The sequence below is a fragment of the Macaca mulatta genome, chromosome X (assembly GCF_049350105.2).
Source record: "Macaca mulatta isolate MMU2019108-1 chromosome X, T2T-MMU8v2.0, whole genome shotgun sequence".
Taxonomy (NCBI): Eukaryota; Metazoa; Chordata; class Mammalia; order Primates; family Cercopithecidae; genus Macaca; species Macaca mulatta.
Window position 1 is genome coordinate 9,183,933 of NC_133426.1, and position 12,743 is coordinate 9,196,675.

General features: G+C 42.3%; 1 protein-coding gene across 6 annotated transcripts in view; it reads left to right on the forward strand.

Moving 5' to 3' along the window:
- Nucleotides 1-12,743, forward strand: part of TBL1X (transducin beta like 1 X-linked) — a 255,616-nt gene that overhangs the window by 167,825 nt on the left and 75,048 nt on the right. For 3 of the 6 annotated variants that reach the window (XM_015126920.3, XM_028842124.2, XM_028842125.2), the window contains one exon: nucleotides 5,981-6,068. The gene's annotated coding sequence lies outside the window, so the exon portion shown is untranslated. Of the gene's footprint in view, nucleotides 1-5,181; nucleotides 5,246-5,980; nucleotides 6,069-6,579; nucleotides 6,719-12,743 lie in introns of those variants that run through there. The other 3 variants (XM_077988391.1, XM_077988392.1, XM_028842127.2) reach the window with 2 other exon arrangements.

Here is a 12,743-nt window from a genome sequence, read left to right on the forward strand (position 1 = left end):
ATAGCTGATCAAAGCTTTTAGCAAACTCTGCAGCAAATTAAAAGGCGGCAGAACCTCATGGTGACAACTGCAAACCCTGGAGCCAGGCTGCAAGCATTCACACCCCAGCTCCACCAGTCCCCAGCCCTGGGACCTGGACATGCAGCTGCATGTCAGTGCATCAGTTCCTTCTGTAGAGAACGGGATAGTAACCGCACTCCCTCACACGCTCCTGTACGCATGGAAACCACCACTGCCATCTGACGCAGTATATGCTGTAGAAGCACTTAGTGTGCTAGGCACATTAAATATTTAAAATTATTAATTAGATGGATTAAATAAGCTCAAAGTTCTCAGAAGAGAGCGAGGCATGTAACAGGTGCAATATGCATGTTAGCTATTATTATTATTTAATAGAGATGGGGTCTTGCTATGTTGCCCAGACTGGTCCTGAACTCCTGGCCTCAAGTGATCCTCCCACCTCAGCCTCCCAAAGTGCTGCAATTACAGGCATGAGCCACTGCGCCTGGCCTATTATTTTTTAATAACGTTATTTAACCCGGTGTTGCCAATTGTTTTGAAGTGTGGAGCCGTTTTTCAGATGACACATACTAAACATCTACTAAACAGCCTGAGAAACGGCACTCTGAAGAGCATGCCTTGGCAGACACTCCCCTACTTACTCTAAAACTCCAGTCAATTGGCTTCCAAGTTCACTTGGTTCTCATTTTTCCTGGCAACAACTCTGCAAATTATTACCCCCATTTGATGAGGTGCTGGCTGAGAAGGCCCCTTGCCCAGGTATGTTTCCAACTTTCCTGTGACAAGGTGTTAGATTCTGAAAGCCGGGAGTGCTGGCCTCAGTTAGCTGAGTGATACCAGCGTGGGGGTCTTTCGAGGCTGCAGGCAAGATGTCCGCCCACCTAAAGGCGGGGTGGGGGCTGGGGGGGCCGTGTTCCGGCGCCTCCCTCCTGTGGCTGCTGAGTTGGTATGGCTGTAGGCAGGGGACCTCAGTGTTGTACCGTGCTGGCCTCGCCATGAGCACCCGAAGGAATTTTATCATACAAATTTGATTCTGTTGTATCAGGAGATGCCAGTAGCACCTCCACTTCCAGTTGGGATACCCCAGAATATCTCCAGACATTGCCTAATATCCCCTGGGAGATGCTGGGGGGTGTGGGGAGGGGGTGGCAGCGGGCACTGTCACCCCTGCTCCAGAACACTATTAAAATACAGAAACGTGATGCCAATCCCATGCTGTTATTTGGGATTAAATGTGTAGTACATATGCTTCTGAGTGGGAAAACTTTGCTCCAAGCAGAAGATGGTGCATCCTTTGTTGTCATTGGGCAAATGCTTGGTAGGAATTTGATCTGTGTAGGGGAATGCTCAGTCTGCAGTGGCAGCCAGGTAGTGAGCGTGTGCAGCCCTGCACACAGCATGAGCTTGTCAGACAGACAGTGCTTGCCAAGCAGGGCTCTGGCATGCGGTCGTTGTTGGCTATGGCTCTTCCATGGGCAGGCTCCTGGCTCCTCCTTGCGAATCCATCCCCTTTGTTAGCCACCCTGCCTGCTGGGCCTAGGCCTTCTGCTCCTTTCCCCAGGTCCTGACTCTCTCCAGCTTGGCCTCTCTCCGCCCATCCTGTGGACCTTTCATTCCTGGGGAGGAGGAGACTCAGGTAAAGAAGGATAAAGGCAGAACGATGCCAGGCAATTCCACTGCTAGCCGTTGCCCCGGGGACATAAATGTTCATAGCTGCATGGTTGACCCAAGCCAGGTGCCCGTCAGCCGCTGCCTGGAAAAACACAATGTGGTCCAGCCACGCAGTAGCATAGTATTCAGCCATAAAAGGAGTGAAGCCCTGGAACGTGCTACAACATGGATGCTCTGGGAAAACGTGTTCAGTGAAAGAAGCCAGATGCAAGAGGTCACCTATTGTATGATCTCATTTAGTGCCCCAAATAGGGAAATTCATAGAGCCAGAAAGCATTCTGTGGTCACCAGGCCTGGGGGAGGAGGGAATGGGAGTGACTGCTTAGTGGGCACCAGAACTCCTTTCCAGGTGATTGAAAATGGTTTGGAACTTGACATAGGTGGTGGTTGCATAACATCTGAATGTACCACTAAATCGTACACTTTAATTTGACCGGGCTTGGTGGCTCACACCTGTAATCCCAGCACTTTGGGAGGCTGAGGCAGGAGCATCACTTGAAGCCAGGAGTTCGAGACCAGCCTGGGCAACATATCAAGACCCCCCCATCTCTACTTTTTTTTAAAATAAGAATTTTTTAAAAGAAAAACAATAAAATGGTTAATTTTATGTTATTTTTACTCCAACTGAAAACAAAGGGGGAAAAAAAAAAAAAACAACCACGTATGGTCCAGGGGAATGTCTGTGTTGGGCCTGAGGTGTGCTGTTCTGGTTTTTCTTAGGTGAATGGGTTCTGAAGGCTGTGTCAAAAGGGGAGCCTTTAAAGTTGCTAATTCTTTCCTGATAGGAAAAGAATATAATTTCTCAAAATGACTGCTTTTGAGGAATGCCCCTTTCTAAATTTGAAAACATAGTATTAAAAAGAAGAGTTTCTCAGTGCTTTAGATGATTATTTCTTGTATTCAATTTAAAAATCCCTTACAGTGGTTTTACAAATCTGCAGAGGAATTCACAAAGCACGATTGAAAAGGGATGTGCAGGATTTATAACCGAATGGGAACAAACCAGCCGATTTGCATATAGGATGAAATTTAGCTGAGGGTGTTACTGAGTTTGGACAACATTCGGCTGGACCTTTGTAACTCTTCAGCTCTGTGAAACAATAGTTGTGTGAAGAATTAAAAGGTGGAAATGAACTGTCTGTGACTGGCTCACATATGCCTAGGTCTATTTCCAGGCACAACGAGCAGTGAAATGATAGTGTCGGTGAGGCACCAGTTCAAGGAAATATACAAAGACTGCCTACTCATAAATACACAATGGAGTGATAACTGGTGCTTGCACTTGGAGATCTAGAATTCTGAAACATCGGAAAACAATAACAGACCGTTCTGTGTCCTTTTCTTTAAAACTATCTCTTGAAATTTTCGTGCTTACCCCAAGAACATCCTCAAAGATGCCAGTAAAAATAACTCCACAGGAATCTTTCTGAATTCCAATATCCATGGGAAAATGCTGCATTTTCTTCTGATTTTTCACAATAGAATTAAGGCAGACATCATGAAGAAATGAATGTGTAGAGGACTTCCAAAGTTTATATTAACATGTGTAATCAGCAACCATAATGTTTTGAATGATTATGTATGGTACATCCTTCATTCATTAAGCTAACTTTTATCAAGTATGTGTTATGTGTCAAGCCTGGACTGTAGAAATGAACTTGAAGAAAGGACTCTTCCTCCTGTTCGGGTAGAAAAGGTGTAATGTGTGTTATGGATGATGTGATGAAAGGAAACACTGGATACCATGAGGAAAATTGAGATCATCACCCAGGGATTCTGTATTCTACTTAGGGAATAGGCTAAACATCAAAATACAGCAATTGGAGACAAAGGCAGGTGGTAGTCCCAGAAGGGTAGGTGTCACATCCCCAAGAGCATCGGGGGATCCAGGTTCCTTTTGTGTTACTATCCTGCCTTCCTAAAGGTCAGACAGGCTCTCAAGCAACCCCCATGACCACAAGTTGTGCACATCCTTCCCCAGCTCTTTTCACCTACCATTGGCAAGAACTCAGTAGTGGAAAAGAGAAATTTTGGGGGAGGAGCAGACTGGTAAATTTGCAGTTTCTAAATTATTTTGCATTTTATTTGATTACAATGTTTGAATTCAGTTTTTTGAGGAAATGTATGTGGCACCAGGAGCTCTATTCTAACCTACTTTCTATGGAGAAGCAGGTACATGCTGTGTTGTATCAGTTTAGAGAGCCCCTTCAAAACCTCTCGTGTTCAGTGTGGAGGGACTGTCACTATACATGCATGGCACACCACACCAAGAGCAGAGGACTACCAGAAAATTAGAATCCCTTTTACATTTGTCACATATCAGCATTTATTTAGTTGTAAAAATAAAGAGCATATGGCATTTGTTAAAATCATTTGCATTTCACACAAATATTTGGCAATATGTAAACTTTCTTGCCAGGGCTGTTTATTGTGGTTCCACTTGTGTACTAATAATGGGAAAATCAGTAATGACCAGGTGTTGGAAGGTCTGATTTCTCATTTAAATTTATTGTTTCTAGCAATAAACTAATTATTTTTGACATGTTTCATAACCAGAAGAATGTTATTAACCGAAATCATAATTCCTATTTTTGTGTTGATCACACACAGATGATAAGTTAATTATACTTATTGAATTTAACAACATATATAAGAGATAATCTCAAATTTCAAGACTCTCATTTGTGGGTTACCATCTGTTTTGGACCAAAGAATAGGAATTTGATTGCAAGCTTTCTTCTGAACAGCTTGTAATAAGAGCTGTTTGTATATTAATTACTTATTGAATTATCGTGGGTTTTAATGTTTTAATTTACAAGCAATTTGGAACTTATTGTGGTGACATCTGCTCATATTTTGATACTTTATGGTATTTAGCAATTTCATCATAAGGCTATTTTTTCCCCTGGTAATTTATAACCCAGCCCTGAAAACAGTAATTTGGTCTTTCCAGCTCACTATAAGGAGTATTGTCCTGTTTCATCTCAACTGCAAATTTTTTTCCATAATTAAAAGTATATTTTATAAGCAAAATCAAGATTCCTTTGTGCCTGCTTCCCTGGTGCCCTTTCATTTCTATTCAGAGTTACAGATGAATTTAGTTTCACTCTCATTATTTTACTTCAGTGGTAGATTTTTTACAAATTGCCCTGGTTATTACTTTCATCTTGAATATCCTTATGGTTTTTGTTTTGAATGTACTGTAATGCATTTTAGGGGCCTGTGAACCTGCTTGTAGATTTTTTTTAATCTCCTTCCTTTAAACAACATAACTGTAAACATGACTCAGTGGGAATAATTTACTTGAATTTCCTTAAAACACTTGAGTTTCTATATAAACTCCCTAATAAGAAACACCTTCACTCATAGCTTCACTTCTGGACTTCAATTATATTAAACCTGGTACCTTTTTATTATCACTTAAGACTATTAAATAAGAATTTAGAGAAAATGGTGGACATTTAATTTCCTTAGTTCTTGAATTTGTAGCGGATAGAGGATAATTTATACTCTAGGAGGCTGGAATCATTCACAACCAAAGAAATTTTATAAGGTAAATATCATTAGGTAAATGGTTTATTGATTAGTATTTATGGTGACTGAGAAATAGAAACAATTTTTGATGTAAAGGATTATCATTTTATGAGCTATAAACCTGGCTTCCTCATAAATCAGTGCAAATGGTTTTCTTGATTTTAGGGGAGCCAGAGGCGAAAGGATTCTGACCCGTTTGTGTGTTTTTATGAGCACAGCACATGAGAATGCGTGTGTGCACACAAATGTGCCTGCCAGAGTTATTGGAAAGCTAGCCCAGGCGATGGGGAATGTTTAGCTAAAGCGTGTTGTCTTCTCCCGAGGGTGTGCACAGGTTCACGTATCAGCTGCATCAGGCCCTGTTCCAAAAACAGTGGTATTTCAGGGGAACCTTAATGTATCTTTAAATTTAATTTAAGATTAATTTAAATCTTTAAATTATCTTTAAATAATAGCAGTAGCAATAGCTGAGCTAACATTAATTTTATCTATTTTGAGACACTTTTATTTCAGAACTTCTACATGCATAATAATGCCTGACCGGCCACTTTTAATTTCTCCTTTTTTTCACTTTGCAAACAAAACCTTACTATCTGTGCTATGGACTAAGACAGAAAATAAGAACCAATAAAATGTGTTAAGTTTGAATTAGGATGAAAAAAAAAAAAAACCTAAAGGAACTGGATGGGTGAGAGGTAAACACACCCCAATGATTTTTAAGTCTTTTGTGTTAAACCTTTCCCTTTCTCCCTAGGCTGGTCCCCGCAGACGCCTTGCCATTTCTGTGACCGGATGCTGGGAAGCCTGCTGGTCAACAGGTCCACACATGAAGTCATCATAAGGTAAGCAGCCCAGCTGCCATTGGATCCTTGTCCTTGTGCCTGAAATCCGTTTGAGGAGCAGAACTGCATTTTCCCAAAACGGAACCCGTTCTGCTTTAAATGATGTTTTCAGGGGAAGTGCCCGGTCTTTCTCCTTACTGAAGGTTGAAGGTAGTAGACAGACTATCGTTAAATCATTGTGAGCTGCATAGTCAATTCCAAATGAGAAATTTGCCTTTTTACTGACTTCTGAGAATTTGGGAATTTGGGGTTGTGTTTTTTGTTTGTTTTGTTTTGTTTTGTTTTGTTTTGTGTGTGTGTTTGTTTTGAGACAGAGTCTTTGCTCTGTCACCCAGGCTGGAGTGCAGTGGTGCGATCTCGGCTCACTGCAACCCCCGCCTCCCAGGTTCGAGCGATTCTCCTGCCTCAGCCTCTCAAGTAGCTGGGATTACAGGCGCCTGCCACCACACCCGGCTAATTTTTAAAACAGTTTTAGTAGAGACAGGGTTTCACCATGTTGGCCAAGCTGGTCTCGAACTGAGCTCAAGTGACCCGCCCACCTCGGCCTCCCAAAGTGCTGGGATTACAAGTGTGAGCCACTGCATCTGGCCTGCCTTCTGAGAATTTTGGATCCTGAAGGAACTATAACAAAGTTTTCTGGGTCTTACCAGGTGAGGATGACACCCTCTAAAATCAACCTATCTTGTCAACATTATGAATTACAATTATGCAGACAAGTTAATTATAATTGGGTGCATGAGTATAGATTTTATTTGGCTCCTATATCTTAATTCTATGCTTTATCAGTTTCTTAATATGATTTGTGTCTGTCTCCAAATTGATTTGCTAGTTAACTTTGAAACTTATTCGAAAACCATGGAGATTGCTATGTGTAAATCTGGTGAGATGCTTAGATTTCCTGACTAGCAAACCAAACAATTGTATGTGCACAGGTGTCAAGAGTTGAGAAGCCCATAGCCCAAACTAGAACTGAGACCCATGCCTCAAAAGTTCTGTAAAAGTTACCTTATTACCTTTTAGTACATGGGAATTTAGTTTTGTTTTACTTAATTGTTATTTAATTTTCTGTTTCTTTCTCTAATGCCTTTTTAATTTTTTTAAAAAAACAAAAACCTATAGAACTTGGGCAATTTTAAAGCATAAAGATAGAATTTTGAGGAAGCTTTTGATTTACTATTTCAAGAGAACCAACTAGAACTAAAATGATAGACTTAAATTTAATTAAAATAAGCAGCTTACTGTTTGAGGTACTTTTGTTTAAAGCCAGACATACGCATATGTAGATTGTTTTAGCAAGTTACACATTTATAAATATTTTAATGAAAGGTGTAGTTTGTTTATAAAAACAAAATTTGTAATGTATTAGTGAATTTGAATTTTCTGACTGGCTCTTTCACTCAGTATGTTTTCAAGGTTCATGTGCATTGTGGCATGTGTCATTTCTTTTTATGTCGGAATATTCCATTGTGTGGCTAGATTATGGATAGAATGTATTTGATTCATGCATCAGTTGATGGAAATTGGGGTTGTAGTTCCCTTTTGGTTGTTATTAAAAATGATGTCACGAACACACATACACACGTTTTGTTGTGTGGACATATGTTTCATTTCTCTCTGGCATTTACTTAGGAGTGGGTCATATGGTATCTCTGTTGAACATTTTGAGGAACTGAATTTTTCCAAAGTGACTGTTACACCAGTCAATATTTTTCGAAATGCCATTGAACCATATTTTAAATGTCAGAGGGAAGATGGGAGGGGATCTTTATCTCATCAGTGTTTTGAGTGGGTTTTATTTCAGTACTTTGGGAACATAAGCTTCAGTTTCATTGAATCTAGCACACATTGAATTTCTCCTGTGCATGAGGTATCTTGTGTTTGGCTTTCTACATGACTGAGTGTTTTTGTAGCCTTTGATAACTTGTGCGGTTTATACATGCAGATAGTCATTTGGCATTATCCTCAAAAATGGTGCTCTGTTGCTATAGTTCATCAGTCAGGTTGAGAATAACCTATATAACATACTATTTCTGCCTATGTTGCGTGCCACACCTCAGAAAGTGAGGGCTTATAACGGTTTCCTTGAGGTGTGCGTGGTTTCAACACATGTCCTCCTTTCAAAGGCATCCATCACAGACCTTGGTGATAGTGTTTTTTGTAGTTGGTATGATTATGAGGAATGTTCACATTCAGGGGCGTTCACTGTTGAAGTTCTCAGGCAGGAAAATTCCAAGCCGAGAAGGGACTAGGCAGTTGTTCTCGGATGTAGGGGTGGGAAAATCTGTGGCAGAGCAGGAAGGACTGAGAGCAGGCTCAGCAAGCGTGTTCTGTGATGGGCCTGATAGTTAGGGGCTTAGGCTTTGCGGGCCAGGCGGTCTGTGTTGCAACTGCTCTACTCTGCCATTGCAGTGTGAAAGCAGCGTAGGCCCTACGGAAATGAATGAACATGGCTGAGTGCCAAGAAAACCTTACTTATAGACACTGATACTGGGCTGCAGTTTGCTGACCCTAACCTAGAGGAACACAACTGTTTTCTTTCCACCTTTTCTAATTGTGGCCTTTTGAGTTGGAGGCCACCTGGAGGGTGAGGCTCCAAGAGGCCCACCCAGGGGCCATGATGTGATGAAGACAGAATCTAAATTGTGGTTACATAGCGAAGGCACTGCAGGTATTTGGGGCTCAGGACTTTTACATAAGGAATTTGAGGGCCTTTCTGCCACATAAGAGGGAGTGGCTCTGGGCCTGTGTAACTACCCTAGCTTGGGTTCTCACCCTGGGGGAATCTCCACCCCCAAGGTACCTGGGAATGTGTGGAGACATTTCTGGTTGTCACCAGTGGGGTAGTGGGTGCTACTGGCATCTAGTGGGTAGAGGCCCGGGATGCTGTCAAATGGCCCGCAGTTTACAGGACATCCTCCCCAACCCCTAAATGTCAATCGTGAGGAGATTGAGGAGTCCTGCCCGCTGCTGCTTCAGTCAGCACTTTATTTGGTACTTGTTGTCAGTCATATGGCTGGGAAATTGTAGGCTATTGGGGCATTTCATTACAAAATTTAGTACCTGTGTTTGCTGACACAAACATGAGGATGGTTGGACTCTCATCTACTATTTGGGGTTCATGATGCTTTTAGTTTTTTCCTTTTTTAAAAACGTCTTTGTCATTTAAATTTAAGTCTCAAAAGTTGATACAGGCCAGGCTCGGTGCCTCACACTTTGTACTCCCAGCACTTTAGGAGGCCAAAGCAGGAGGATCACTTGAGGCCAGAAGTTTGAGACCATCCTGGGCAACATAGTGACACTCCCATCTTTACAAAAAAATGAAAAAAATAATAATTAGCCAGAGGTGGTAACACATACCTGTAGTCCCAACTGCTCAAGAGGTTGAGGCAGGAGAATCGCTTGAGCCTGGGACGTTGAGGCTTCAGCGAGCTATGATTGCACCTCTGCACTCCAGCCTGGGCAACACAGTGAGACCCTGTCACTAAAATAGAACACAATGCTGATATAACACCAAGATTTATATGAGATCCAGTCCACACTGGGGGATGGGGCACCGCCGCCTACCTTTCTATCTGTAGAGTAAGCTTCAGAGTTTATTTTTCACAACTTCACAGGCCACATCATATGTGTAGGTGAACCCACTGCTGACTCCATCTACTGCCAGAAAGAGACTCATCATGGTCAAATTAAATCCTTCATATGTAGGTGAAAGATCACAGTGTCTATCATGACCAGATTGCATGTATTCCTGAAATTTGTTTGAAGGCCCGGTGCACGTTGTGTAGAAACTGTGTTCAATCTATCTTAAAGATAATTAAAATCCATAAATTAATTTCTGGCTGGAAAATAGGTCATAACGGCTCTGGATATCAGAAGTGCTAGGTTAAAGACCACGGTCATCAGGAAGATAGGATGAGCTCCTGCTCTGTGGAAGCGGTAGCATCAGTGCCTTCCAAGGCAGTCTGCTCTGAAATCTTGGGCACGTGCATCTGTGTTGAACTGCGGCCAGAGGAGGGGGAGATGAAAGGAAGGCGGTGCTCTTTTTCTTACGTGCATTGTCCGGCTCCTGTGATGTGGATTTCCCTGGTAGTGGCTTGCTCTTGCTAGGTGGAGCATTTTCAAGAGGGCTTCCTTCCTGTCACCACAGCATCTGCCATTGCTTTGGATGAAAGCCCCAGCCAGCCACTAATTAACCCAGAAGGGTGGCGGGGCACAGGAAACACTTTTCTGAATGCCTCATCACGGGGATTTTTTTTTTTTTTTTTTTTTTGAGATGGAGTCTCGCTCTGTCATCCTGGCTGGAGTGCAGTGGCACAATCGGGTCACTGCAACCTCCGTTTCCCAGGTTCAAGTGATTCTCCTGATTCAGCCTCCTGAGTAGCTGGGATTACAGGCGCATGCCACAACACGCAGTTAATTTTTTTGTATTTTTAGTAGACATGGGGTTTCACTATGTTGGCCAGTCTGGTCTCAAACTCCTGGCCTCAAGTAATCTGCCCGCCTCAGCCTCCCGAAGTGCAGGGGTTACAGGTGTGAGCTACCATGTCCCACCAGGGATGATTTTATTCTGTGAAAAGCGGCGTTCCTTTTCTAACACTAAAACCTCTCCTCTGCTCTGCCCTCCCAACCCTGTGGCCTCCTTTCCTATGTAGTTGTTTTCATACTGATTATCTCTGAAGACATTGCCAGGTTGTTTTTGTTTGTTTTGAGACAAGGTCTTGCTCTGTCACCCAGGCTAGAGTACAGTGGCGCGATCTCGGCTCACTGCAGCCTCCGCCGCCGAGGTTTAAACGATTATCGTGCCTCAAACTCCCAAGTAGCTGGGAATACAGGGGCGTGCCACCACGCCTAGCTAATTTTTGTATTTTTTGTAGAGATGGGGTTTCACTGTGTTGCCCAGGCTGGTCTCGAACTCCTGGACTCAAGTGAGCCACCATGCCCAGCCGACATTGCCAGGTTTTCTTTACATTTTAATAAATATGAAAATAGTCCATGTTCAGAGTAGAAAATACACAATATGTAGAAAGATACACATGCAATTGGGAGCCGTGCTTTTCCCACACAGCCGCCTGTCACGGACATTGCCCCTGCCTGAGATGCTGTTTTCCTGGCCACATCTTATGCCACTAGTTTATTCCATATTTAAATGGAGGTGTCACTGCTCGGCATTGGAGCTCCAGTAATGAAGAAATAATTATTTGATTATATTTATCATTTCAGACCATTGACTCCAAGTAAGTAAATATAACCATAAAACTAATGGGAAATTTTTCTTTGCGGGGAATATTTTCTTACCGAAAGTATTATATATCTGATAGTGGGTAAATGGAGAGAAGTATATGAAAGAAAGAAAGCAACAGAAAATATTTTTATGCATTTCTCCCCAAACTTTTCCTCTGTATGTGTTTTCCTACAGGTTTAGGTCAAACTGTAACCTTGTTGGCCCTCTTTTCTGTTTTGTTATCGTCCCCTGCAACCCAGTTTGGGACATATCATAAATATCTTTCCGTTAAGCTAGCTATGAAATTTTTAACTTGTGCTGCGAGAGCACATCGTTTAATGTCAAGCAATGTAACTTTCAATCCTGACTTCGCTGGGATTTAAGTTGGTTATCTTCCCTAAGCCTTTATTTGTTAAACCTATAAAATGGTAATAATAAGAGTAATGGTGATATTTTTCTCTTGGAGTTATGACTGGTGAGATCAATTGTATCATGCACGTAGCACTCACACCTGATAGCTAGTATACAATACATGCCGTGTATTGGTTTCTAAAGTAATCTTCATGGTGGCCTGGTAGTTCCCGTATGTGTTCACTGCCATTTATTTCATCGTGCTGTCACTGGACAGTGAGTTTGTTTCAAGAACCACACATTGACTTCTTTACAATTACATAGGATGAAAAGTCGTGCAAAGTGGTAAAACAAGCCTATGTCAGCCCCCAAATAAGCTGCTCCCCAAGCAGATGTTAGAAAAGCTGTATTGAGATTTATATGTAAACTTTATACATACATTAAAAATTCTGTCTTAAGCTAGCTACTGATTGTGAAATGAAAATAAACTCAGTTTACATCTGAGCAGAGAAAAGAGCCGCTGTCTCCAAGTGGGCAGACTCTGCTCATTTCCGTGAAGCTACTTGGAGAAAGAAGTGCCCTTTAGAGTCTGAGGTCAGTTCAAGCAGCTCTTCAGTGACCCTGGCTCGGTGCAGTCTGCATGGAGACAAACCTTAAAGACCTGAGCCTTGTCCAGACCATCCTTCCAAGCAATGGATTCTTCCATCACGGGTGCCAACAGCCTAACTCATAGCAGAAATGACACTCGCTCTCTCAGGTCCCTTCAGAAACCAAGGGCTGCTTTAGAAGATCTTAAAAGACGTTTACATAATAGGGCAAATGACTGAAAGATAAAGCCTCCCCTCCAGTGATGTCAGAGGAGCTCCCGTGCATTGCCCTTCCTGCAGTACACGCCCCTTCATCAGCTTAGGCTTCCTTCGCTGTTTCAGAACACGGCTGGCCTCTTGGCAAGAAACGAACTTGCCCTTTCTGTCCTTAACTACCAGCACCAGCTCTCCAGCAGGCCCCATGTAATTCTACTTTTTAAGATAATTAAAACAGCAATTAAGATTTTGTTGTTTGGGGCCAGTGTTCTCCCAGAGAATGATGGCATATTGAGTGCT